General features: G+C 39.0%; 1 protein-coding gene and 1 pseudogene across 1 annotated transcript in view; one reads left to right on the top strand and one right to left on the bottom strand.

Moving 5' to 3' along the window:
• The window catches only part of LOC148742291 (uncharacterized), a 356385-nt gene that overhangs the window by 285479 nt on the left and 42910 nt on the right, over positions 1-27996 (bottom strand). The gene's annotated exons all lie outside the window — the stretch shown is intronic.
• LOC148742294 (uncharacterized) lies at positions 4589-11721 on the top strand (annotated as a pseudogene).

Here is a 27996-nt window from a genome sequence, read left to right as displayed (position 1 = left end):
AGTCCATTGGGCATTGCAAACACGCAGTTCTCCGAACTTCTTCGCCACTGGTTGGCACAATGTGAGTCAACCTGTCAGATGGCTTATCCACAGGACGCATAACATATGATGCCATCAAAAAAGAAGTTCTTTTACAACTTTATCTCCTTACCTACAATTAAGCTAAGGAAAATTTTAAAATCCTCTTTCACTACTTTTAATTCCCACCGTCTTATTGCTGGGTTTTTGGATCTTCGAGTAGTATGGTGCGGGTGCGGGTGTGAAACAAGACTATGGTTGGCGCCTTCATCCTAGATGTAAGAGAAAGTGAGGATCCTTTGAACCAAACCTCTCCAATGGAATTTTTATACAGGACGACTTCATAATCGGAGATTTCCCTCTTCAAAGGTGAAATGACTTTGAAACAACGCTTCTCTTGCCATCGAGAGAAATAGTTTCTAATTGTATGCGATCTCCCCTCCACTTCTTAAATACAGCGGAGGCATAATGTAGTGAAACATCCTGGAATGCGAAAGTTGTGACGGCGGAACGCCTGATTTCGAATCTGAGGTTTCTTAGTTGTCATACACTCGTACAAAGTCCGTTTGGACAAACTTTTAGCTATTTCACCATGAGGTATCACTACGCGATGCTACGTCAAAGAGAATAAACCACAAAGAGAAGTTCAGCTATCAAGGTTTTAGTCCAATTGATTTGATGCCAAAAAAGAAGGCGTGACAAAAAATACGTGACACTGGTTACCTACACTGTTATAAAACCTGACAGGAATAAAGGCGAGCACCGAACAACTTTCAGCTGATTCGTTTATTTTAATGCAAAACAAAGTTTCAATACAAAGGCGTTGTGTCTGTTTGAATGTTTCGCACAGAGCATTAGGTGAAAATGCTGATACAAGGATGTTAACGCATCAAGAGCGTCTAGTTGGATTGATATTAGACTTGCATTTTTCCAGGAAATACGAAGACTAATTAAGCCAGTTGCTGCTCATTAATGATATCCAGAAGTAAATGACTGATGTTTAACCGGTGCTCGTTCGCCAGTCAGCTCATATTATCAATTTTAAAGAGCCGAACTCTATTCATTGAAAAAACGCGTGACTATATGTAATTGATTCTGGTTGACTTACGTCCACGTTCACAAAACCTTTGTCTCAGAAGATGACATTATTTCTTTTGATACTTCTCTTCACCCGAACGATCACACCCAGGAACGGGTAAAGTTTCATAATATCCTCATTTTTACGGTATGCACGATTATAAAGAAACAATGTTTTTTTTTAATGACAGAGAGAAGCGATGGATTCTAATTTTACGTCGTTTGATGGTTTTCACTGCACATACATGTTCGGCTCCTTCGCTCTCATTACTGTAAGCAACATCTTAAGGGTTGGGAGGAGTCAGAGCGGCATTCATCCACCCTAAGCTCCTCTAATGTAATCAGGACACTTACCTGTGAAACTTGTAGACCTTAATCTACTTTTTTTTTCTTTAAAAAAATATAAAATCAAAGTTTAGGAGTCTTACTTACAGCGTGAGAAAAGAAAAGGAGAAACTATGGCCGGCAAAAACTCCTGAAGATAGATTCTTTAATTGGTTAGCGGACAAGTCCCTACAATCAACAATTACCACAACAAAATTTAACGTTTATGATCCGTAAGATAATATTCTGCACAATAAATAAAAGTGTTTTCCTACATCTTGATATGATTTTTAGTGCTATTTTTTCATCATGAAATGTATCTCCATTGCCTCTCCAAAGTTTAACCTGGCCTTACCTGCACGGGAGCTGTTCACTAATGTAAAATTTTCTGGAGGCCAAGAAGTCATAAGCTGAGAGAGCTTATCCCCCTGACCCATCATATTTTCTTTTAAGTCTATTTAAACTTTCGCGCCAAGGTGGGTGGGAAGTTATTCTTATTGCTAGCTTCCATGTAATGCGGGCAACGATCTTGATATCATATTTCACTGCACTTTCCGGCGTCCAAGTTTTAAACTAGTTTTAAAAACTGTAACCTCTCATTCTCGAAAAAAAAGTATGAACTGGATCACCATTTGATTACTTATCTTCAATGATTTATGGGCAGACATATGTATGAATCAACAAAAAACCGTACCTAACTGTAGCTTGAACTAGTTAAGGGACCGTTCCGTTTTATGAGGCAGGGGTGGCTGGTGGGATTTTTTTAACTTTCATTGAAAAGTTCCATGACCCCCTGAGTCGTTTAATCGCGCTCTATCCATTGAGCTAACCTCCCGGTTAGCTCAATGGATAGAGCACTGGACTGTTGTGCGGGAGGTCGAACGCTCTATAAGTGATTAATTGTTGTTGTTGTTAATTTTTTCCCATGACCCCACCATACAGGTAAATTGTTTCGGTGACCCCTCATATCCCATCTCAAGACATTACTAAAATATTCTACGTGACCCCCCTTTTGCCTTATTCTTTTTAGATGGCCCCCCTTTTAAGGCCGTTGTTCTTTTGGTGACCCCCCCCCCCCAAATCCCACCAGCGCCCCCACCTTTTAAAAATTGAACGGTCCCTAAAATCGTAAAAATTTAAAGTCAGAAAATCTATGTTTCGGCAATGAGATCGAACCGGTCATCTTTCTGTTCATTTAGCTGTGAGTTATAAGGTGCCAGAAAGAGCTATATAATTGGATGTTTAAGATTTATTTAATGATTTCCTCCAGTTCTCAAAATATTTCTACTTTCTATTCACAAATCAATCACCAAGCTATATAAATATTTCGGCACACAGATACGTGAATCGATAAGAAATCGCACGTAACTGCCGCTCAGACGAGGTCACCATCAGTTTGTCATGGTATTGATGTTTTCATTTTCTCTCAAACCATAGGGGCTCTTGTAAACAGTCATCCGCTATTAATTCTCTACCAAACTGATCATAAAGTGAAAAATTCAAATTGCTGATCAAGAATAGAGGCCAAACTTGATTTTCAGAATTAGTTAATCATCAAGATCGAGCGAGTTCGCTTGTTGTATTCTGTAAGATGTGTCATGTTGCACTCGACAGCACAATTGCCACTTAATCAATGACCTGCGAGGCAATTTACATGAATCAAACATTGCAAGATATTTGGTTCGTCCGTCCAAACCTTGTGATGAAACTCAGGCTTCTGGAGTGGAGCTCAGAGGTTACTCTCAGAGGTTACCCTCTCAAAGCTTATGTTTTTATCTTCTTGACCAAAACATCTCACCACCTCATTATAATAAAGACAAACCGCAGGCCACCGAACATCACATGTCAAATTTCATGACAGAAGCACTAACCAATAAGCTGTTTTTCTAAATAAAAAAGGTCGCACCGCTGAATCGCGCACTAAAAATTAGAGTAACAAAAAATTATCATTGGAATAGGTGTCTGCACGGGGGATAAGTTCCCTCAGTTTGTATTCTCTTGCCTGAGGTGGAATAGTTCTGTTCAGTTACTACTTTCTGAATTTGGTAACATCTACTAATCTAATTTAAAGTAAATTCAAATCATGAGATGGACGATGTTCGTTTAATTGGCTGGAATGAAATGAAATTTTAAATCGAGGGAAGTATCTATTAAACACATTATAAATTCAACTCAACGTGCTCCCCTTTAACCTCCGTGTGGTCCTTCATTCAAACATCATAAGCTGAAGAACAAAACCCTTTATTTCAAAAATATCCAAAAATTGAAACGCACTCAGACAGTCTACTAATTTTCAATGATCCAAATGGTATTACTTTTTTTTTCAGAATTATATAACATCTGCTTATCTTATTAGAAATAAAAATTTCAAAACCATGACAAATGATTTTCGCTTAATTGGCTATAGCCTCAATGAAATTTCAAATTCAATTGGAAAAAAGTAAAGTATACCTCATGTGCTTTCCTTTTTTCTTTTACCCTCCCTTCCCCCCCGCCCCCCTGAGGTATTTTATGTTAAAATCTAAGGCTGGACAACAAAGCACTCTGTTTGAAATTAGCTTAATCTTGGTTCACTAATTTGAACTGTCCCATAAGGAACAATGGTTGTCACGCAGTAAACAATTAATATGTAATTTGATTTTATCGTCATAAGACTGAGATGTTTTTTAATGTTTGCTGCTCCTTAGAAAAATTCTTAATAGTCTTAGCAGTCCCTCACCATCTGGTAATCTCTTAAAAAAGATCGAGTTATGTTTGATGAGCTTCATTTCATAACCTCGGTAGAACCCGGGTATTTATAACCTTAAAAATAAATTATGGTCAGTCCGTTAATCTCTCTGGTCACACCACTCTCAGTTATTGTTATGAACTCTCACACTAGTGTGCAAAATAATATGAATTTCCACTAGAGTTAAAAAAATTATTTTAACTTGTACAATGTGACAAAAAACGTTAAGCAACTGTTAGCCCTTATTTGCGCTTTGTGAAGCAAGAGACTTTATGAGATCTTATCATGCAGTAAGGGTCACTCATACAAAGATGACTGCTAGTGGATGTTTGCTCAGTCTAACGTCTGGTATATATTTACTGGTTTTTCACTCTTCCATCCGTGCACGGATGTTGAATGATAAGCTCAAACTGAACGAAGGCAAGACCGAAACCTTCGTTTATGGGACACCACAACAACTGGGAAAACTGGATAACTGTCAGTACGCGTGTTGGTGACTCGAACATCAAACCTGTGCCAGCGTTCAGAATTAAACTTGATTCCAGACTGTCCATGCCAACACACATCGCAGATGTAAGTAGCTTGTCAGTGACGTATACGATAATCACCACATTAAAAAATAGGCTGAATAGGCTACCGAAGCAGTCTTCTGTATTTATCACTAGTTTCTTCTAACTGAATTGCAGCGGATAAAGAATGCTTGGTCTAGACTGATCTTCAGAGAACAAAAACTCTGCCACATAACGTCACTTATTATTTAATTATAAGAAACATAATCGAGGTTAAAACAGCTCAAATTACTTCAACGATTCTTTAAATTATGATTTTTTGGCCCCCTTCTACCAAATATGAAACTCAGATGTCCTTCTTAATCATACCTGTCTCCAGTATAAAGCTACCTTAGGTGAACAGTTTTTACTGTTCTGTCCCAAAGTCCCACTGACATAGAGAGTTCAAATACAATCGAAATCTCACCGTTTTTAGACGGGCATTTTTATCATAGTGTTTATTATTGTACAAATTTCTCTTTTAATTATATTTTAGTCTTTTGGGTGACTTAATATTTATATTCCCTTCTCTTCACAGCTTAAGTTGATAGCAATATTCCAATTCTTAAATTGTTACGCGCATCTAAAAATATCATGTAATTTCCGAAACATGAATTTGTAATGATTATCATCATCAAAAGTTGTCCCAGTCTCTTCTGAGTCAAGAGGTAGCTCTGTCAGATATTCTAGAAGTGAGTGTTGCCTTGCACATGTATGAATGCCATCCACCAGAAGAGGAGCAGAACTCCGAAACACAATCGTACAAGGTCAAAAGGATCATTCACATTTTTTCTTCAAATAATGTCAAATTCGCTGGATTGAATGAATTCTGTTGCTTATATTTGTGTTGATCCCAGCACTTGCTATCGAGCGTCCGAAGTGTCCTCCCAAACTTACGTGCCATTTAATCCAGTGCGACGGTACCACAGCTTAACTAAACAAAGCAGCTAATTATAAAGAAGATTTTGTGTTGTTTAAAATCAGGCCGTACTTTCGCAGAACAGGGGTAGGAGTTTTGAAGGGCCAAGGCAGGATAAATTTTGACACCTAACACATGAACATCGCACAAAGAAGAGTTTTTTTTTTGATATTTTTCTATTCAAAAAGCAAAACCGAGATAAAAGAGAGGTAAAAGCTCAAAACAAACCCTTTCTTTCAAATCTGCTGATGAAGGAACTAGAGTTACGCAATAGATGGAACAGTGACTGACACTGATAAGATAAAATTTCTTGTTTCGTTTCAAAATCATCAAATTACAACAGCTGATTCGGTCAGTTTTCCTATTGTAAAACATCAACAGAAAGCTCCAGCGCAGACACGTGCTATCGATTTGAGTCGTTTGAAAGCGGCAATCGGAAAAACTTTTACAAGCAGAGTAATTGAAAGAAACCATACCATGCCTCAGCGCACTGATTCGTTCACATATTTTTGTAAGATTTAAGGTGTTCGAAGTGGCGACGGCAGATAATTTACCCAGGTTCTCTTTAAAAAACGTTATGTTAAAAAATAATGTCGAGTTAGTCCATCGTAAATGATATGAATTATAATTCGGATAAAAAGAAACTCGGTTATGACATCTTCATAATGCATAACAAAGTAGATAATTTACATGAATCTTGACGACTGATGAACGATTGAATACAATCGCTACAATACCGCTGAAGCTAATGGCACAATGCAAATTTTCTGAAACGAACGGTCTGCCGAACTCCTAGTGTAGAGCTTTGTGTATTATTATGATCATGCCAGTGCACTGACTCGGAACATCATTCCTGAATTACAATATGAAATACCGAGTATGTAAAAAAAATTAAGCAACCGTGCCTGTCCAAACTTTCAGCTGAGCCACTGATATCTGTTCATTTTACTTATTTATGTGTAAACTTCCAGACTGTTTTAAGTTCCTCCAGAACTCTCCACAAAAATTTAATAACACACATCGTATACTTACTAAATTTTCCTTTGAGCCACGAACACAAATTTTATATTAACTGTCAGCTATTAAAGAATGAACCTTTGCCCAGTAACTCCCCTTCATGAGTTTTTCATCAGAGTCTGATAGGATACATCAAGATGTGACCAATGACCTTTATTTTAGCCAATTAAAAAAAGAAATCACAGCGCTATCCAAGCGTACTCAGAAGCGTTAATGCCAGCAAATACTCTTGGTGGTAGATACCGTAACTTTTTGTTCGATAGGTCCTAGTAGTCAACAAGTCAACCGCAAAATAAGCGCATTCTTAAAAATGTTGTGGAAACTGATGCTTTATTGGAAGAATATATACTCCTATCTCTTGAAGGACCCTGTAACCGCCTTAAGCTCAGAAAACCCACCTTTTTTATGTCCCTAAGATTCAAATCAACGAGTGATTGATTATCGGGCCTTGGGGATTATTCAAAAGTGGGTTGAAATGTCCTTCCACGATTTGCTTTCGACCCTCTTGACATTGTTCACAAAAATTAATGTTTAAATAAAGACTTCATGAAGATGGCTTAGAACGCAGCTTTGCTAAACAACAGCTACACTCTGTTTTCATAACCTGCCTTTTAAATTCGATTGAAAAGCAATATAGAAAGGCGGTTCCAGACCCTTCGTCGAACAGGGGAGGGGGTTCTTAAATGCTGCTATTTTGTCTCTTAAGAGAAATAAGACAAGCTACTAGAACATAGGGAAATACTTAAAATATACAGTTTAAGGTGGCTGAACACAGTTTTTGATACCTTTGTTTCTTTCACCATTTTCTCTAAAAACCCTCGATCTCTCGGTCGCCAAAACTGGCAGCAAGCAAGTTAACAACACAAACTTTGGTTTTTTGAAAGTTAAGCTGACGTATGTACCGTTGTCATGGCGACATGAATAGATATAAAAAGGCAATTAAAATCGGTTTTGTTTCTTTGTGGAAAATCTAGTCATTAGATTTTTTTATAACTTGCATGCAACGAGCTTGTAACGATACTCACATATTAACACCATTTTGAGAACAATTTAACAGAGATCTTCCTTTGTCCCTTGTTGAAGGTTCACTCGATTTTCTAGAATTTCCTTCGTTTAAAATCAATTTTTTTCAATACTCCAGTTACTTATTTCCTTTAATATTTCCGTGCCAAATTTCGTGAAATTCTAATGAGTGGTTCTCAAGAAATAGGCATTTTTCCGAGAAAGCAATTTTTCATTCAATTGCAATTATTTTACTTACTACGCATGCGCTGCATTTAACTGGGTTTTTTTCAGTAACGACGAAAAAGCTGAGAATTACTGGGTTCTTTGCACCGTAAACTTATTCTAATATCTATTTGTAAGAAAAGATTAAAGCCCTCAATACACTGCGCCAGCTATAGAGAAAAATAGCACAGATAGTGCGGGTACGTGTTGACCGCTCTATATTGACGGCATGTTTGTTTTTTACAATCCTTGTGCGCGCGCTGAATTGCACCAGCAAAAGCACGCGCGAAAACTGTGTTCAGCCACCTGACGTGCCACTCCCGCTAGAAGCGGGTCCTCTCGACTGCCCGGCCGAAAAAAATTTTCCTTAATTTTTTCCCTATGAAAAGGGTTTAGGACACATGTATCAAAACTAGTTTGGCTGTTTTCCAATTCTCTTTATTTTGCCTCGCCACAAGCGAAAAATAACTTTTTGTTAGACGACCCGTGTAAACAACGATCAAAAGTGTAAATTTCACGGCTTTGATCGAGCGCGCTGCGACTGCGGTAGTGTAGCTCAAGGAATTCTCTCTTGCTTTAAGTTACTAGCTATATTCTGTCAGTTCACAGACAAAATATGGAAACTTCTCTTGAAATCATTTTCATACCAACGTGATCCGAAGAGACCCTTCCCTTCGACATTAGCTTGCATATCAAAAATGAACCAATTTAAAACAAAGAATTCTCAAGATTTAGGCTTAAATAGGGCTAAAAATACATATCGGAGGATAGTTTATACACCAAGGAGGTCATCAGTTGTTTCAAACCTGCGGGTATCTCTCTACCTTTCATCCAACATCATCTTGAAAACAACGCAAATCAGTGTCTTTATTTAATCGCGCAAGTGTCAAAGCTCATTTGTATAATTCTAAAAATGTCGGATACGTCTTTGACCGTTTAAAATTTGTTTGTTTGTCGTCTACGCTAATTATCTTAGGTTTTCATAATTTCATATTTTCATGATGAAAATAAATTGCGAGTCGTCCTAAAACGTCGCATAAACGTGATCAGTCATAGCGAGAAAAAGTAAGCAAGGGGCGATCGGAAGGCGCTTCCTCGATAATTTTCCTTGAATCAGGTCAATAGCCACGTACAGAGTGGAGAAGATCAAAATTTAATAATACAATTTGGAATTCTGGTCATTTCAGACATAAGGTGTCGCTTAAAAGGACACACAAAGAAGTTAAAACATGTATGTTACGGTGTTATCTACAAAACAACCTTCTGCAAGAATTATACGGAATGCAATCAAAAGGCCCTCTTTTCTGAACATTTGCTGCCATAATTAGAGACTCTACGTTGTCACAGTCCGCAAAGTTCTTGAGGGACAGGCTTAATCATTCCTTAAGAGGCAAACCCGGCCTGGTATGTTGCATGACGTGACTATGCTAACTTGTCCATTTGCTCCATGACTTGTTTCGGGGATATGTTAAAAGTAATTCATGTAACGAATTAGAAACAAACGTTATAGATGGGCCGAAATAAAAGAACTGGGGACGGTAATTGAGCTTACATTGGTCTACCTCCCTCCCCCCCTCCCCTGAAGGCTCTAGCATACCTCGATCCTGCCCTCTCGCTTTGGATAAGTCTTTTACCCATGTGTTTGTTTACCGGAGAGGAGAGGATCTTCAGTTATTGATATGTTTTGAGAAATTTATCGCACAAAAATGTCTACTTGATTCATGGAAAGCAAAGATTGTAGTGGATGCGGGTATCAAAGCGGAGCTTCAGTCCAGATATCTCTCCTGGAATGCCAGGACGACGTATCAAGTCATTTGAAGTACCATCTATCCAGCGAAATCCTCGAGTACGAGTCAATTTTGCTTCGTTCCGGTCATTTTGGCTTCGAAAGGGAAAAAATAAAAGGGAAGTTTGTATGTTCTAAACATCGGAACGTTTTGGGAAACACTGGAAATGCGGTAAAAGTACTTGTTAGCATCAAGAGCACAAAGGAAAATACGAGGCGGTGAAAGCAGGCCGAGTATTCACCGCCAGACTGGCTAGAGATGTTTTCAAAATTTTCGGAATGATAGTTCCAATCGGATCACGTGAGTACTATTTTCAATTCCTTGAATGCGAAGGTTATTATTTTATTAAAAATTGATTTGTGAGGGCCTAGCTACACCAGCAGGAAGTCTCCATAAGATCAAAAGACAATTTTTTTCATGACAAAATTCTATCTCTTTTTTTGCATCCGCTCAAGTTTAATACGGCTTTGTTTATTTTGTCCAGTTTTCACACGGCTTTATTTTTTTACTCGATTTTGTCCAGTTTTCATCCAAGAAAACTTTATCGGCGGCGTGGTGGGAAATTTACCCGCCAGAGCCAACATTTTTAAAGTCGAGACAAACCATTCACAATTGTAGTGTTGGTGATGACAGAAAATGTTTCGAGATAGACAACTTTTATGTTGGTGCGGTAGGCCAAAAAGTGTTAAAAGTTAAAAAGTCGTTTTACAAGGAAAGTTTACTTAAGCCTTGCGATTCAAATAACGCTACTAAGGTTTGCAACAGTGAAAAAATGTCCAATTATTTGTTCTTCATACAAGTAATTAGAGAGGAACAGGGGTAAGAACAAGATTAGGGAAAGGATGTCCATATGAAAATTACAATCAATAAAAAGGAACGAGAATAGTTAACAACTAATGAAAAATTCCTATGTTTGGATCACGTGGAAGAGACATGTTGCACTGTTTGCAATGTAATCGCTCCAAAAGACAGCGAAGAGTTATTGTAAGTATTCAAGGCTCCAATAGCAAATGAGGTTTGCTCGGGTGACTTGAAGTCGCTGATGACCGCATACAAACAGGCACCTTCGAGGAACCTGAAAACACAGATCTTGAGTATATATGCAACAAGCTATTCAGCGAAATTCTTAAAGAAAATGCACCAGCCATTTGAAAAACTGAGCGATCGACAAATTAAGAAGGCAAGGGCTCATGCCAAAAATGTCGAAGCTGGTTTCAAGGTCAACAAACTTCCAAACCGCAGAGTCCAAATAGACCTAGTGAAACTTGATAGTTTTCTGTCTTTTGTAGACTAACCATATTTTAAAAAGGTGTGGCCTATGGAACAAGGACTTTAAAACTTAGCTCTGGTGATCGTCTTGTCCTGCCAGATGTCATCAGAATTGTTGGACAATCAATGATGATTGAACAATCTCTCAGTTAAACACTTTTGCGAGGAAGTTTTTAACCCCCTTGGAAAATCATCGCTTTACAGAATTTTGCAAGCAAGAGAGCCCTCTTAAAGGCGATCCCCTCAAGGGCTAGACAACACTGCTGCAGGCGGAGCGGAACGGTTTGAAGCAATGCACAAGATAGTGGAGGAATTGGAAGAGGGCGGGGCAATTGCAAAGTGGTGTGAAGACGTTCGGAAGAATCTAAAGGATGCAAAGCAATACCTGAAGACAGCGTATGGGATGCACTGTCAAGAGGATAGAAGTCCTTGCCTTGACCATTGTATGCGTGTATGCGTTTTTCTTTAAGCGATCTCCAAAACCCCGAGTTTCAAGGAAGTTGTTCCCATGAACCTCAAGCTAGCTGTGATAGTTGCGAAAGTTTGAAATCCGTAATTCAGGCAATCGAGAATGAAACTGAATCTCCTTTCATAACTTTTGACAGCACAGAGAAGAAAGAAGACCTGAGACACGACCATGCTTAAGCCAGAGAGGCGATTCTTTAGTGGAAGGCGCATATAATCTGGACAAAGAATCAAGAGAGAATAAAACAGAAGTTGCTCGCGTCTCTCCGAAAATATACCTCCTTCATTGTCATGCTGGGCCATCAAATTCATCCAACTAAAATACAGGGAAAGACAGTCTGAGTGGTTTGGAAAGAGAGGAATAAACTGGCATGTCCGTTCAGTTATTACGAGGAATGCAGAGGACAACGGCCTTGAGATTATGTCATGTCTTCATCTTTTTGAAAGCTGTGCCCAAGACTGGAACACGGTTGACGCAATTCTGGAAAACCTTCTCGGTAACATTAAACAGATCAAGCCTACCGTAAATGAAGTATTTTTGCGATCGGATGGCGCAGGCTGTTACCACAACAACAATCTAAGTGTAGCTGCCTCTAACGTTGGTTCAGGCCCTGGAATCAAGGTGATGAGGTAAGATGAGAATGCTTTTTGATTACAACGCGAAAACAAGATCATGTGCACCTCGGGGAGCACAGCAAGAAAGAAGCATTAGCCAGCCTTTACCACGGCCGTAGACGTGACTGGGCAATGAAATTTTCCTCCCTAACTCTTGAATCAAAGATAGCAACACCCGAAGTGACGGGCGAAGTTGAACTGACTAAAGTGTGCAAGATGGGCTGGGCCCTTAAGAGACCGGAGGGTAGTGGAACAAAATTCACCGAGAAAGTGAAAGGGTATCTCTCAAGTAGGTTTCCAACCGGTGAAAGAATGGGCAGCAAAGCCGATCCAGCGCAAGTTGCGGCAGAAATGAGAAAGGCGAGAGAGGCAGATGGTACAAGAAAATTCACCAGAAATGAATGGCTAACGAAGAGCCCAGTTCAAATCTTTTCGAGGCTTTCTGCTTTGTAACGAAGAAAAACGACAGTCCCAAAAGATTCAGAACAGGATGCAAACGACGACGACGACGAAAGTCTTATCGAAGAAGAAAGCGGTTACCTTGAACACGAAGCAAGGAAAAAGCATGTAGCGGGTGTTATTTCCGAAGTCGGACTTGCTCATCCAATATTATCTGACGGGCATAATATTTGCGAACATGTTACAAATGACACGTTAGAGAAGTTTAAAGTCAGCACTTTGAAAGAAATCTGTGCATTTCTTGAAATTTCTTTCAAAGGCAGAGATTTGAAGGCCACCTTACTCAAGAAACTAAGTGACATGGAAACCGAATGTACATGTTTCCAAGAGATTTAGGAAGGCTACTTCTAACTCTGTGCCTCATTGCATTTCGACCGCTACATGAACTAGTTTTCAGGTATTTTATATGCGGAGATAAGTTATATTCGCTGTGGGGATAATAAGTGGAAACAGGAGCTAAAGGACCTGTCACTATTATTAGCCTGGGTGGAGGATTTTGTGGGGATCACGTGGTTGTTAAGGGAAACGATAAGTTGTCGCCAACAGAAATTAAAGGAGGACTGATGAAAATAGACTGCCTATGTACTGCCATTGTGAGGTGGGGGTTATACGAATATCACAGAGCCTTAAGGCGGGTTTAGGTGGAATTTATTGTAATACTACCAAAATCGCCTTTGTTTACTTTGTCATGCAAGCGTTACGACTGATCATATTTATGCAACGTTTTAGGACGACTTACTTTTTTTTCCTTGCAATTGTTATGAAAACTTAAAATACTTTACGTAGAAGATAAATAAAGTTTGAACGGTGAAAGACATCATAGATCATTTTTCAGAATTATGCAAATGAGCTTTGACACGTGCGCGATTAAGTAAAGACATTGATTTGCGCTGTTTTCAAGATGATGATGGATGAAAGCTAGAGAGATACCTGCAGGTTTGAAACAATCGGTGACCTCCTTGGTGTATAATTTATCCTACGATATGACTGTTTAGCCCGATCTACACCTGCATTTTGAGAATTCTTTGTTTTAAATTGTTTAATTTTTTATATGCAAATGAAGGTCGAAGGGAAGGGTCTCTTCTAATCAAGCTGGTATGAATAGGATTTCAAGTGAAGTTTCCATATTTTGTCTGTGAACTGAGTGAACATAGCACTTGAAGCAAGAGAGAATTCCGTGAACTATAACATTGCAGTCGCAGCGCGCTCGACTAAAGCTGTGGAATTTACCCTTTCGATCGTTCTCTTTTAGATCGTTCTCTTTTGGTCAAGCCAATAGTCAATTCTCGCTTATGGTGAGGCAAAAAAAGAGAACTGGAGAGACTCTGATACGCCAGGGATAAGCCAGGAGCCTGAACTACTCGGGATTTTTGAATAACTTAGTGACCCTCCTAAACTGTGAAAGTTTGAGAGAAATCGGTGAGATGGCATGTGTCTGAGGAACGCTTTAAGACATTTCTTGAATACAGCTGATAAACCTTGAACACAACCGTTGTAACAGCGCTGATGAACGTTTGTCTGCACTGAGCAACAACACCGCTAATAAATAATGGTAATCGAACTGAGTGGAGTGCAATTTGTATAGGTAATCACATGATTTCGAGTGCAATTTGGAATAAATAAGCATGAGTAATTTTTTTCAAAGGCTAACAAAATTGCATGAGCCCGTAGGGCGAGTGCACTTTGTGGTCTTTGAAAAAATTTACAAGTTCTTATCTATTCCAAATTGCACGAGAGAATTATGTGATTATGTATTAATAATATACATGAAAAAATACGAGGTAGCGCGCGTCACGTGCAAAAAAATAATTAACTCAAACCCTGCAAGTGACATTGACCTTAACATTGACCTTGACCTTGACATTGACGTTGACCAATCATTCTGACCGATCAGAATGTCTGGTTTGTTTCTTTCTTTGCACTGAGTCAACCCTCTACTGCACTGAATTAACTTTCTTCTGCACTGAATTAACTGAAAACTGCATTCATCTTAACCAATCAGAACTGAGAAATTTCTTCATGTATATTATTAGGGCTGAAATCATATGCGTGATTTCAAACCAAAATTGTACGACACGAGGTTCAATTACCACTTTATTACATCCATTTTGGAATCACCCAAATACAGGACTTGGTCAATTCAAATATTTTATTGATGCAGTACTGAGCCGGTTTTCAAATTAAAAGCGGAACTGGAAATGCTTTTACATCTTATTTTGTATGCAAAACAGAAATGTGTCAAAAAAACTCAGTCAAGCGTAAAGTGATGCGATTTAAAGCAAAAAATGATGCGATTTGTGAATAAATCGCACCAATTAGAGCCAACCAGATTACAGGGACCACCAGTGATTTCAAAATGGATGCAGTAGAAGCTGGAACATATCCACTACAAGACCACTGATGAACAATTTGATACAACCTCTACAATACCGCTGAGACTAATGGCACAATGCGAAGTCTCTGACACTAACGGCCGAGCTCCTCGTGTAGAGCTTTTGTCATAATTCTGATCAGGACAGTGAACCGACAGGGAAGTTTATTCCTGAATTACAATATGAAATACTGAGTTTAGTGTCGAGCCATTTTGCCAAAGCGTAATTGTATGTTTGCGTTGCTGATAATATGGGGCGCATTGCCAGCCGATCCTTGTGTGTCTTTGGTAAACCATATATACAAATGCACTAATCTGGAGCCTGTAGGGCGGACCGTATCTGTAATAGGCTTGGGTAGAATTCTACGAACGATAGACTCTAATTCTTTCTCTTTCTGTAGAAGAGGGTGATAATATGTTGGTGGTCTGCCTCTTCCTGAGGGCCTTTCGAGAGGAACCCCCTGAAATTTGCTTGAATCATTGATGGATGCTTCAGATTACAGTCCCAGATATTCGTACTTGTCTATTACGACCACTCCTGAACCTTTTTCTGGTTTCGTGATGACGATCTCGTCGCGTTGTTTCAACTGATCGATGGCAAGCAGAAGTGTCTTGGAAGGTTTCTGTACTTTGCGCTGGATGTAGTTCAGTGCTACGGATCGTAAGGTCGCAGCCGCCAACTCTTTCAAATCATCGTTTCCGAAATGAGCTTCAAGGCTCCAGTAAGCCATCTCAAAGCTCGCTTTCACTTCAATCGATGACACCCATTGGGGAAAGGCAAATTTCAAGCCTTGACACGAGACCGGTTTCTGGAAGAAAGAGAGATCGTAGGACGATATGTTCTGTATATGCTCATCAACATCCGTTTCTTTGTAGAGTAGCCTTGCAATCCTCTTTGTGTGAGTGCTCATGACCTCCTGATAGTGTTTGTTTCTAAGGTTGATCATTCTGCGTAAAATGGAGGCATAACGGAACAAGCTGAAGCTTCGGCGAATCTCGTCGTAAATGGAATTGATCTCGTGCTTGAGAGATACACTTTGTTTGATCTTTTCTTTGAGCTCTTCTGAGATAACATTCCTTCCGAAGGTCTCCAATGACTGCTTCCATTTAGAGCTACTAGTTTTTTTTTTTTTTTAATGGCGGTTGTCTTTATGCGGTCCTGGGCAGTGTTTTAGGGGTTGCTTTCAAGCGATTTTGAGCGTTTTTGGGGCAAACGACGTTGAGCTTTCATCATCGGCGTTATAGGCCGGTTGTCTTCTTCCTTAGACTATTTATCAACTGTTTGCCAGCGATTGTCTTGTAGCGTTCATCAGCGCTTTTATAGCGCTTATCTTAAGGCCTTCATCATCACTGTTGAAGCCCTTGCATCCAGCCTTACCAAAGCTGTCCATAAGCTGTTGCCTTCGAGCGGTCTTACAGCGATACGCTTCTGAACGTTTTTTTTTTTTTCTTTTAGAGGATTTCCTAAAACGGTGTTATAACATTGTATTGAAACAGAACCCGTTCTTAAGTATCGTTTCTATGGTTAAAATACAAGCGTTCATCAGTACTGTGATTGTTTTATAGGATTCACCAGGCACGTTGTAGTGAAGGTGTTTAAGCGTTCACCAGCAGTGATGCAGCACCGTGGTACCCATTCTGTATGCTTGTTGCTTTAAAGTCCAATTATCCTAAACTTACTGAGGCTTTCTTGAGATCTAATAACGCAGTGTGTTCCCACAATGCGTTTATCTTCCTGTCACTGTCAAACCTTGGGGAGCGTACTCGAATCAGATTTGATCTTACGGTACAACTTCAATGATTCACAAGTCAGCAAACATGTTCGCAATCGCCGTAAAGTCGCCCTTAAAAGTCACATGAGGTTATTCATAAGCAAAGGCGAGGAAACAACAGAAACAACAGAAACAACGCCAGTAACATGAAGGCTGCAATTTAAAAGTATGGGAGAAGGGGGGAGAGGAGAGGTGAAAGAGTGCTACGCCACGTTGAAGAAATTGCAATTCCGTTGCAGAAACTCAAGACTCTTTGCAAAATATGATCATGAAGAGGCACAGCACTGCTGGCATCAAATCTTTGAACACTTGAACTTTTCCTTTGAGTCTATTGAGTGTACAATGTGGGTAAGAGCAAGTTTTTTTTTTTCACTGCGACTGCCTCAAAATTACGGTTCTCAACGAGTTCCAACATGGAAAAATATGTGTTTGCTGACTGAGTGGGAGGGCTGCACGGGAGAACTTTGACTTGAGGTTATGTGCGAGATTCGCGCGCTATGATGGCCGAGTGCCAAATATGTTTCCGTCTACCTGGACCAAACTCAGTCAATAAGCATTTTATTATATGACCAATAAGTGTTGAAAATTCCTAAACTTTTGTATCAACCAAAATAGGGCATGATAGATGGGCGCGCGCAGGACGACCCCCAAAGCTAAATTTAGCTTTTTACCCTGGGAATTTGATGTGGGGAGTCTAATACGCCAGGGAAAAGGCCAAGAGCCTGAACTACTCTGAATTCTTGAATAACTTAGTGACCCTCATAAACTGTAAAAGTTTGAAAGAAATCTGTGTGATGGCATTTGTCACGCCTGCCCGGTCCTCGCATGGACAGACTCTTAAGACACTGACTACAAGAACGCTGATGTACGCTTTAAGACATCTTCAATACTACTGATAAACCGTGAATGCAACCGTTGTAACAGCGCTGATGAACGCATGTATACAACAGCTAGAATACCGCTGAAAAAAACCTAAAACACATGCACTACAAGACCACTGATGAAAGATTGAATACAACCGCAACAATGCCCCTGATACCAATGGCACAATGGAATTTCTCTGACACTAACGAGCCGCTGCACTCCTCGAGTAGTGCTTTTTGTATTATTCTAATCAGGATCGACAGTGTTCCATTTAGTTTAAGTCTTTTTTTATCCTACAGTGATCTGACGCGGAACTGATTGTTCCTTGACTACAATATAAAATATTGAGTTAAAAAACTAACTATGCAATTCGCGCCTGTCGAAATTTCCAGCTTAGCCAAATATCACTTTCACTTTGCTTATTTAGATATGTAAACTTCCAAACTGCTTTAAGTTCCTCCAGAACTCACAAAGAAGATTCAACTGACACAAATGAAATATATACTGAATTTTCATTCGAGCCACGAGCACAAATTCTATCTAGTATTGACTATTCAAGAATGAGCCTTTTGTAACTCCTCTTTATGTGTTTTCAACTGATAGGATACATCAAGATGTGATAATTAATTTTTATTTCAGACAAGAAATAAAGAACTCACAGCGCCGCTGTGAGTGATTTATTTCTTTGCATCTTCGCAAGCATTGATACCAGCAAATACACTTAGTGGTAGATCCTGTAACTTGTTGTTGGACAGGTCCCTATTGTCAACAAGTCAACAGAACAAAGCGTATTCTTCGGTAGAGATGTTCAGGTAACAGATAATTTGTTAGAAGAGAATATATTCCTTTATCTTGAAAGTGCTCTTAACCGCTTTAAATTCAGCTTACCCTTTTCATTTCCCTACAATTCAAATCAATGAGTGATTGGTTATCGGTAGCTGAGTGTACTTCCATGAATTTAACGATTCCATCAGCTGAAAGGGTAAACACTGTGGAGTCCTAAGATGGACTTTTATGAGAATGGTAGGTGAATGACAGTCACTCTCATCTTGAAACACACGCTCAGCACATCAGTTTCTTGATGTTATATTGCAGTGAGTATTTCATGTTATATTGCAGTGAGTGTTTCATGTTATATTGCAGTGAGTGTATCATGTTATATTGCAGTGAGTGTTTCAAGCTCCTGCCGAGCTGAGGTCTTAGAAAATATTCCAAAGAGTGCTTATCCATACCGCTCCGTAAAAAAAAGCCGAATATTCTCCGAAAAGTACGTGAATGCATTCTGAAGACGACATCGGAAAGTAACAACACGCAAGTTAAACCAATTGAGAACTATTTTGACGAAGTAACTGTTCTTTGCGCGCATTTTCTAGCCAGTCCACAGTTTTCATTCTGTATTTTTTTAATTGATCCTCCGGTGAAGAAACCATACCTCAAAGAAGCCACAGGGGCCGGCTTAGAAAATACTTGTAACTGACAAAATGATTCTTGAATTAATAACGACTTAAAACAAGAGAAAAGACTTTGAATGTGTGGTATGTTCTTCTGAATTCTTTTATCGTACACGAGCAAACTTTCATAGTACTCAGAAGGTAAAATTTGTCTGACCCACTCCAGGTTGCAAGGGTGATAAAAAATTCAGAGATATAACATCGTAGAATCGGCTATTCAGTGAAATATAACACTTAAGATAAGAATACATCATTAAATATTCATTAGGGGAGAAATAGTAGTAATTTTTGATGTAACAGAAAAACTTGTAGCTAAAAATTCTATTGTCATACAATTGATTTGCGAGGCTTTAACAGAAATGCAGCAATGTATTCTTGGGTACCGAGATCCTCTTCTTCCCATGGTTTATTTAAACTCTAAAATGTTGTCATTTGAGGCCTGGATGCTCAGCGATGACAATTCTCCGTAAGGTCATCATTTTTCATCCATACGCGCCTCGTAAGAGTTCTTATATTGCGCTCAAAACTTGGTAAGTTTTGCCGATTTTAGAGAGAGATTAAGTCAAATTTTAAGAAATGAGTATTGAATAAGCGTAAAAAGCTTAAGGGTGTGAAAAAGAAAACACAATAAGAACAAGTCCCCACATCAAATCCTTGTTGCAAAAGGCTAAGTTTAGCTCGAAAAATGCACTTCCAACAAATCTCTCTCACTCACACTGACAGAATGCGATGGATTTTAATCCTGTTTTGTCTGATGCTTTTTTGAACCTTTAGAAGACGATCACTTAAAGTTCGAGTAATTTGAATAATTATTTCTGCCAATTTAGAGCAGTAAAAATTAACTGGACTAACGCAAATATCTATGACCAGTGGCTCTTAAATCTGGTGGGCTACGAGCTTAGAAAGCGTACAATGTGGTGCACATTAGCTCACATTGTACGCTTGCTGGGCAAGGACTTTTTTTTAGTGGGCCAACTTCCAAAATACGGTTTTCAAAGAGTTCCAACAGAAAAATATTTGTACTTTTTAACTGAGTGGTAGGGCTGGACAGAAAAATTTTGGCTTGAGGTCACGCGCGACATCCTCGCGCCATGACCGAGTACCAAATATTTTCCCGTCTATGCCGACCAAACTCAGTCAATAAGCATTTTATCATAGTACCACTAAGTGTTCAAAATTCCGAAAGTTCTCTTTCAACCAAGATTGGACACGATAGACGGATACACTCAGGACAACTACAAAAGCTAAATTTAGCATTTTACTCAGGGATTTGATGGAGGGACTCTAATACCCCAGGAATAATCCAGGAGCCTGAACTACCCGGGACTCTTGAGTGACTTGGTACCCTTCTAAACTGTGAAAGTTTGACAGAAATCGGTGAGATGGCATGCGTCTGATGAATGTTTTGAGACATCTTAAATACAGCTGACAATCCTTGAACGCAACCGTTGTAACTGCGCTGATGAACGTTTGTCTGCAGCAGTTACAGCACCGCTAAGAAAAGCTGGAACACATCTACTACAAAACCACTGATGAACGATTGAATACACCCGCTACAATCCCGCGGAAGCTAGTGGCACAATGCAAGTTCTCTGACACTAACGGGCTGCTAAACTCCTCGTGTAGAGCTTATTGTATTATTCTGATCTGGACAGATAAGCGACACGGAGTATCATTCCTAAATTACGACATGAAACACTGAGTTTGTAAAAGAAATTGTCTTTTCTAAGGATGGTAGGTGAATGACAGTCACTCTCAACCTGAAGCCTACGCTCAGGACTTCGGTTTCTTGGTGTTATATTTCAATGAGTGTTTCAAGTTCCTGCCGAACTGACGTCTGAGAAAATTTTTGATAGAGAGCCTACCCTTACCACCTCGTAAAGAAAAGCTTAAAATATTCCGAAAAGTGTGGGTGAATGTCGTGGAAGACGTCATCGAAAACTTACAATAGGTAGGTTACAATATTTGAGAAGGATTTAGACGAAATAACTATGTTACCTGTGTGCATTTTCTAGCCAGTCTGTAGTTTGCATTCTGCAATTTTTTACTGACCTTACCTCAAAGAAGCCTCTGGGGTTTAGAAATTACTTGTCGGAAACTTAGAGATACAACATCGTAGAATCGGCTACTCAATAAAATTCTAGCCCTTAAAACGAAAAGAGGACCTCAACGAAGAAGCACTGAGAGAGAAATCGTACACATTTCGTATGTAACAATGCTGCGCGATTGAGTGGATTTGTTGCACTCATTCGTGAATCACGGACGACTTGAAAATTAGTGTTTTAACGAGGATCAAGATAACTAGTTCGCTGTTCCCAGACTTGTTATTTTCCACAGCTCACGCAAAATAATTGTTGCTCATGAATGAATCGGTGCCCACCACAGGGGATTTCGACTGATGTCAAAAAGGAAATGATTTTATCATGTGGAAGTCTACAATAGACTTCTATAGGATTGTGGGTGGATGACAGTCACTCAGTCATCCTGAAACACACGCTTAATACCTCAGTTGCTTGATGTAATCTTGCAGTGAGTGTTTAAAGCCCTGTCTCCTGTCTGAGATGTAAGGACATTTTTGAAAGAGGGTTTATCCTTACCACCTCGCAGAGAAAAGCTGAAAAGATTTCGAAAAGTAACTGACTTCAAAACCATGGCACAGATAATTTTTCGTCTACTTGACTGGAATGAAAACATGTGAAATTTAAAATTGAAAGAAGTAATAAAAAGATTTGATCAGAAACGATTTCTTAAAAAGCAAGCAAATTTTAACGTTAAGAGCCGACGTCTCGGTGTCACCATTCTCAAGGCAAAGTGAATAAATAATGTAAGGATTTGATTTTTCTGGTCTCTACAAATCAGCATAATAACAAACGATCACAAATTCTTCCAGTGAATACCTTGGCGCGAATCGAGTCCGTTTGTACGTTTAGGGATGGTTTAAGTTTTGTTATAAAAAGCATCTCCTTAATTAGGCAATCAAATTTGTTAGAACATTTAGTAAGCTCGCGAAATTGTCTTTATGTGCTCCATTGAAGATAAACTCGTTCAAGATGGCAAATTGCCCTCCTATTATCGACGATATGTAGATGACACCTTAACCATCACGCCTGATATAGCATCAGCCGGAATTCTTCTTGACACCCTAAACCACTGCCACCCATCAGCAAAGTTTACTAGGGAGGTGGAATGGAATGCCTTGCTTCCTTTCATCGGTGTTGAATGGTTAAACTTAGCTCCGAGAATCAAGACCAAGGTCTACGTAAAACCAACTAATACGGGCCTTTTACTCCACTACCAGAGCCACGTGGCTAATCGTTACAAGCACAGTCTAATTACCACCATGTTAGATCGAGCTTACCGCCTATCTTCCGACTGGTCCGCCGTACTTCTCACAAAAATGCGATCGGCTTGAGACTGCATTCTTAAAGCTTAAGTACCCGAGGCACTTAATCGATCTTGCTGTCAAGCAATTCGTAGATTCCATGGTAGCAGACCAGCAGCACATTCCATCAACCGACACGACCACACCCCCATCCGATTTATCATACCATTTAAAGATCAGATCTCTGCTAACGTAGTAAAAAACATCTCACAGACTTCAGCCGGAAAATTAAGACTACAATTCAGCCCGTGTTCATTAGCAGAAAACTCAACAAAGACCTTAAAGTTCGAGAGATCAAGCCAGCCACTGTTAACCAACAATGTCTAGTTTATAAATTTCAATGTAACCTGTGCGTTGCAGGATATGTTGGTTGCACTCGCGGCCACCTCCACGTGAAAAGTGAGCTACGAAGAATTCGTCGATAACTAAACCGGTTTTGATCGTGGCTGCAGCGGCGGACTTCTCTGTTCACAGGCGGCCCAAGCTCTCTTTAAGAACCACACAAGGAACACAATTTGCATATTGATTTATAAGGATTTGTATGGGATTTTCTACGAGATATCCCTAGAGATAGTTAAAGTGAAAATATTAAATAAAAATGGCTTACCTTACTCCATATGTGTGTTGTTTGCTCCTGGTGTCGTTATTTTACCGATTTAACTTGATTGAAGCGGGGTTTTTTTATCCTGGTTTTCTCTTGTTAAAGAGAAGAGAAATCCAGGATTCAAGAGAAGACCAGGATTAAAAAAAACCGCTTAAATCAATTTAAATCGGTAAAATAACGACACCAGGAGCAAACAACACACGTATGGAATAAGGTAAGCCATTTTTATTTAATATTTTCACTTTTAGCTATCCGTATATCTTGTAGAAAATCCTAGTCAAATCCTTATAAATCGATATGCAAATTGTGTTCCTTGTGTGGTTCTTAGAGAGAGCTTGGGCCGCCTGTGCTGTGTTCATGATAAACCTCACGAACGAAATTAAACAAACGGTAAAATGAAGCACTTTGAAAATTCCAGAATATTATATCCAAGCTGAGGTCAGTATATTTGCATTCCCCTTTACGCTTTTTGAGTTGCTAGGATTTCTAAAACAAAAACGATTCTGTTTTTGTTAATGGTCACGCATACACAAAATGGCGTGATTTTATGTATTTCGATGAGGATTATTAACAAAATCCCACATTCATTCCCCAAAAGTAAACTTTACATATTCTGAAAGATCGTTAACTAAGGTATTCTCAATCTCAATCTTACGAAATTCCAAACCAAGGCACACGCTCAAAATTATCGTTATTTTTCGCCTAGTGTTTTACGAAGCACGTGAGAGCCATAACTTCTTCGCTTCTCTTGAATACTCAGATAAATCTAATGTTTATGAAATCATGGTGTTTACGCCAAGGCAAGTTTTAAAACAAATTGGAACTATTACAGCTTTTCTAGCGCCGGAGTTTTGACAGGCGGGTCAAGTGATTCATGACTACTTTCACTGACCCTGTTTGTGCGTGTTTGGGATCGCCACTTGTTGTGCCTAAGTTGAAAATGGCTTCCATCGTTTTTCTCCGGAATTAACAGATATTTCAAGGAAAAAGCTACATAGCATTCATATACTTACTAAAGGCTATCTATATGCAAAAGACCTGTGAATTTGATTTTGATTAGCTTTGCCTAAGATTTGCGATTTTGTTTGATTCTTGCACAGATCTGCTCTTAAAAAGTAACAATATGACGGAAAAACTATTTCGTTACCGGTGGCTATAATATAAACTTTGTGAAACAAGAGGCTTCGTGTGATCTTATTAAGTAGTTGTAGATAGTTAGAAAGCGGTTGCTCCTATTGGATGTTCGGCTGCATAGTTAGCCTCGCATCAATTTATCTACTTAAGACTTTTTGTTTTGCTTTTCATGAACCTTAATTTGCGGTAGAGAAGTCTTACTTACAGCTTCAACTGTCCCCGGTAGGACACCTTAATACCAGCAAACACTCGTGGCGGTAATTGCTGTAACTGGTTGTTTGACAAGTTCCTGAAATCAATAAGTCATTACAACGAAGCGTGAACTTTGCTGTCTGCGACGTACTTTTTTAAAAATACAATGAACGTTTGCGTTTTCGTGACAGTGATGAATAATTAGATAAGTTGCTTTACCCTGAAGATCCAAATGCAAAATAACTTCGTTCGATCAATCTGCCAACAACTCAGACCATCTGCTCTTCTGAGCAGTGGTTCAAATATGAAAGAGGGCGAAGACTTTAATCAGATTAATTGCTTGTCGAGAATTAAAACTCGCAAATTGAGAGAAATGGAACACTCATTTTAACATCACCTCTTAATGTATTCCTTTAACATCACAGGTGAAAGGTTCGAATATTTTATTGAAACGCCAAGTAAGAAGTGAAGGACCAAAACCAATCAAGCAAATGTTCAACTACGCAGGGGGTCCTGGTATCAATAACACTATGAGAATTCTCTGACACTAAATAGGATGCTGAGCTCCTCATGTGGAGCGTTTTGTATTATTCTGATCCAGGATCGACGGTTTTTCGACGAAGGGCTAACGCTCGAAACGTCAGCTTTTGTAATCATTACGGTGGCCAATTTACCATTTCAACTTTGTTGATATATCCAAATTATTTCGTTACTCTCACCGACGCAGCCCCAAACAGTTTCTTTCGAAACTATCAGCCTTTATTCATTTGGTTTTCCGTTTAGTTTGAGTCTTTTTAATCCTGTAGTAAGCCGACACAGAATAGAGTTCCATGATCACGATATGAAATACGAAGTTATTAGCAATTTGTACCTGTCCAAATTTCCAGCTGGGCCAGCAATTATCTGTTCATTTTTCGTATTCAGATATGTAATAAGACTAAGAGAGAAACCTTTCAGAATCGTTGTAAATTTACAATATGTAGTTCTCTTTTACATTCAATCTCTTAGGAAGTCTAAAATGCACTTCTTTAGTAGTTTTACGTTGCCATGGTAACCAGATTAAACAACAGTTTTTCCTCTTATTTACTAGGATTTGATAGAAATACAGTGCTGTGTTCCAAGGTACTGGGGTCCCCCACTTCCCATGATCCATTCTAGATTTAAAATTGTTGTCTTTTGGGGCCTGGATCCCCACTGATGACAACTTTCAGTAACACAAAATGTTGTACACGGTGGTTTTGTAGTTAAATGAAACGTGTACTCCTTTGTCTCATTTTTCATGAACGGTTTTAAAACGACTTCGTATGCGACGCGCAAAAAGATTTATATTTTTTGTTTTGAAACGATGGCTTGTAAAACACACTGTCTTTTTCTCCAAATTAAAAAACTTGTTAAAGTAGAATGTTGAGTCATTTTATAATACCGTATTTATTCGCTTATAAGCCGAGCGATTTTTCCAACAAATTAAACTGAGAACAGGTAAATTCTCGCCAAGGTAGGGGGTTCGGCTTATAGCCGAGTATTTTCGCCAAAAAATATTTACGGGTGCTTAACAAGCTTCGAAATTCAATGTTTATTCGACTATTAGCCGAGCGATTATTAACAAACACAAATTTCCGAGATCACGAAATTAGTGATCTTAGTGCGAAGGCTGATGGAATGGCGCTTTTTCCATCTCTGGTCCAACCCAGTGAGGCTTTGAAGTCTGGGTCACTGCTCAACTCCTTCGCTTTTAGCCGTAGAATTAATCCGCTTACACCAATTCCTTTAAAAGATAAAAGAGATCAATTTGACTTGTTTTGACAACATAAAAAACTGGCCAATCAGAAGCGGTCATTCCCACGGTTGTGTAAACATTGCAACACGATCTGACAGATATCAGCTGATCGAAGCTTTTCATTGTTTTAAAGAAGCGAAAGACTTACCTTGACTCCTCTGCTCTGAAAACCAGTCCAGTAGTGTTTGATCCAATTCAGGATACTTTGGCGAAAACCAGCCCATCGTCTTTCGCTTTGCTGACATTTTAAGCTCACCATTAAACAGGTTCGCTTGATCTTTTAGCCAGCGACGCACCATCGATTCACTGATTCCGTAATCTCTAGCGATCTCGGAGTTGTTCTCGACGGCCTTTGCTTCAGCAACGACTTTTAGTTTGAACGCTAAGTTGTATGAAGAACGACGAACTTTCGGCATGATGATCGATTACGATAACTTTGAAAGAGAGCGATTGCTTGAGACAGGATTCTGAACTCAGGTGAATGTTTTGTTATGTCACGCATGGTTCTATTTATTTACACATTAAATTCAACTTATCTGTGATTTGTTGTTACTTTCAATTAAACGACCAATAACAACTGAGTAAAATAACCTACTTTTTCTTTGCATGTTTCCCGAGAGGGAAGCTCCTTTTGTTTTCGGTTTATGTTAATTCATCTCAGTTAACGACACGCGTGGAGTACTTTGCAATTATTAGGTCTCGGCTTATAGCCGAATGTTTTGTGTTTATTTTTTATTTCAATGCAACAGCTGCTGACATGAAGAAGTTTAGGGTCTCGGCTTATAGCCGAGATCGGCTTGTAGGCGAATAAATACGGTAACTCGCATATCACTTACGATTCAGATGAAAGTAATCACGGGTTTGACGTCAGCATAATGCATTGCAAAGTATATAATTCACAAAATCTTGGTACGATTTAAGTTATGCGGCGTAAGTTTCAAAACACTTTCGAAAATCTCTTCATTTGACTCCCTGAGATCTCACTTGGTATAGTAATAATCAATGCTCCTGAGGCAAGATAGTTTTGCTTATTTAGTCCTTTCTGAGGTTGGTAACACCCCCTTGTCTAATCAGGAGTAACACTCTCAAAACCTTGAGACGGAAACCGGGTTTTCTTTGATAAATTAAAATTAAAATGAGAGAAGTAATAAAGGCATTGTTAAAAACGCTTTTTGTGCTATTTACTGCCTTTAACCGGCCCACGGCTTGTGCTTCATATCAGATCGTAAACAATCGAAACGATGCACATTACTGCCGGGTTTGCGCCTAAATTCAGTCTAATTTGTTTTTCCTTCAGCGATGCTTAGAATAAACTCTAAACAGAAGTGTTAGGATAAAGATTCGTTTGTTAAAGGTAAAGAGCGATTGAAAAAACTAAAGTAGATCCCGAGATCTTTCCGATCTCACTTCGAGAGATTGCTCCCAAATTGCTTTTAAAGTGATATTGAAATATTAAAATATTAATGTTCCTGCTACTCGTTTCAATTTCTTATTGTTCCGTTACTCGTTACTAAGTTACTCTGTTTAGTAACACCTCCATGATAGAGGGAAGTCCAACTCAGTGAGGGCCACCTTGGCTTCTTCCTTTAGAATAAATGAGCTTTGCAGCGCAAGAGAGGTTGCAACTCGAAGCAATATTGTTTTTCTTCATTAACTTTTATTTCTTAATATCTTTGTTGGAGTTAAACAGGTCCTCAGGGGTCCTCTGGTCAATTCATTGATTTCATTTTTTCTCTTTTACTTTTTTTACTTACAGCGTCAAATCTTCCCAAGGGGAAACCACAATGTCAGCAAACACTCCTGCTGGTAAATATTGTAACTGGTTGTTGGACAAGTCCCTGAAACCAATAGGTCATCACAACGAAGCGTAAACTCTGTTGCCTATGTTATGTATGTTTTCCTACATCTTGAAAGCACACGATACTTTTCAAAATACCATAAACAAATGCAAAGCCTAATGCCGTTTTAGAGTTGGGGTACAAATCTTAAAGAGGGC

Source organism: Stylophora pistillata, chromosome 1 (genome assembly GCF_964205215.1).
Source record: "Stylophora pistillata chromosome 1, jaStyPist1.2, whole genome shotgun sequence".
In the NCBI taxonomy this organism is placed as follows: Eukaryota; Metazoa; Cnidaria; class Anthozoa; order Scleractinia; family Pocilloporidae; genus Stylophora; species Stylophora pistillata.
Note: the sequence above shows the minus strand (reverse complement) of the source record. Positions and strands in the feature narration are given on the sequence as shown.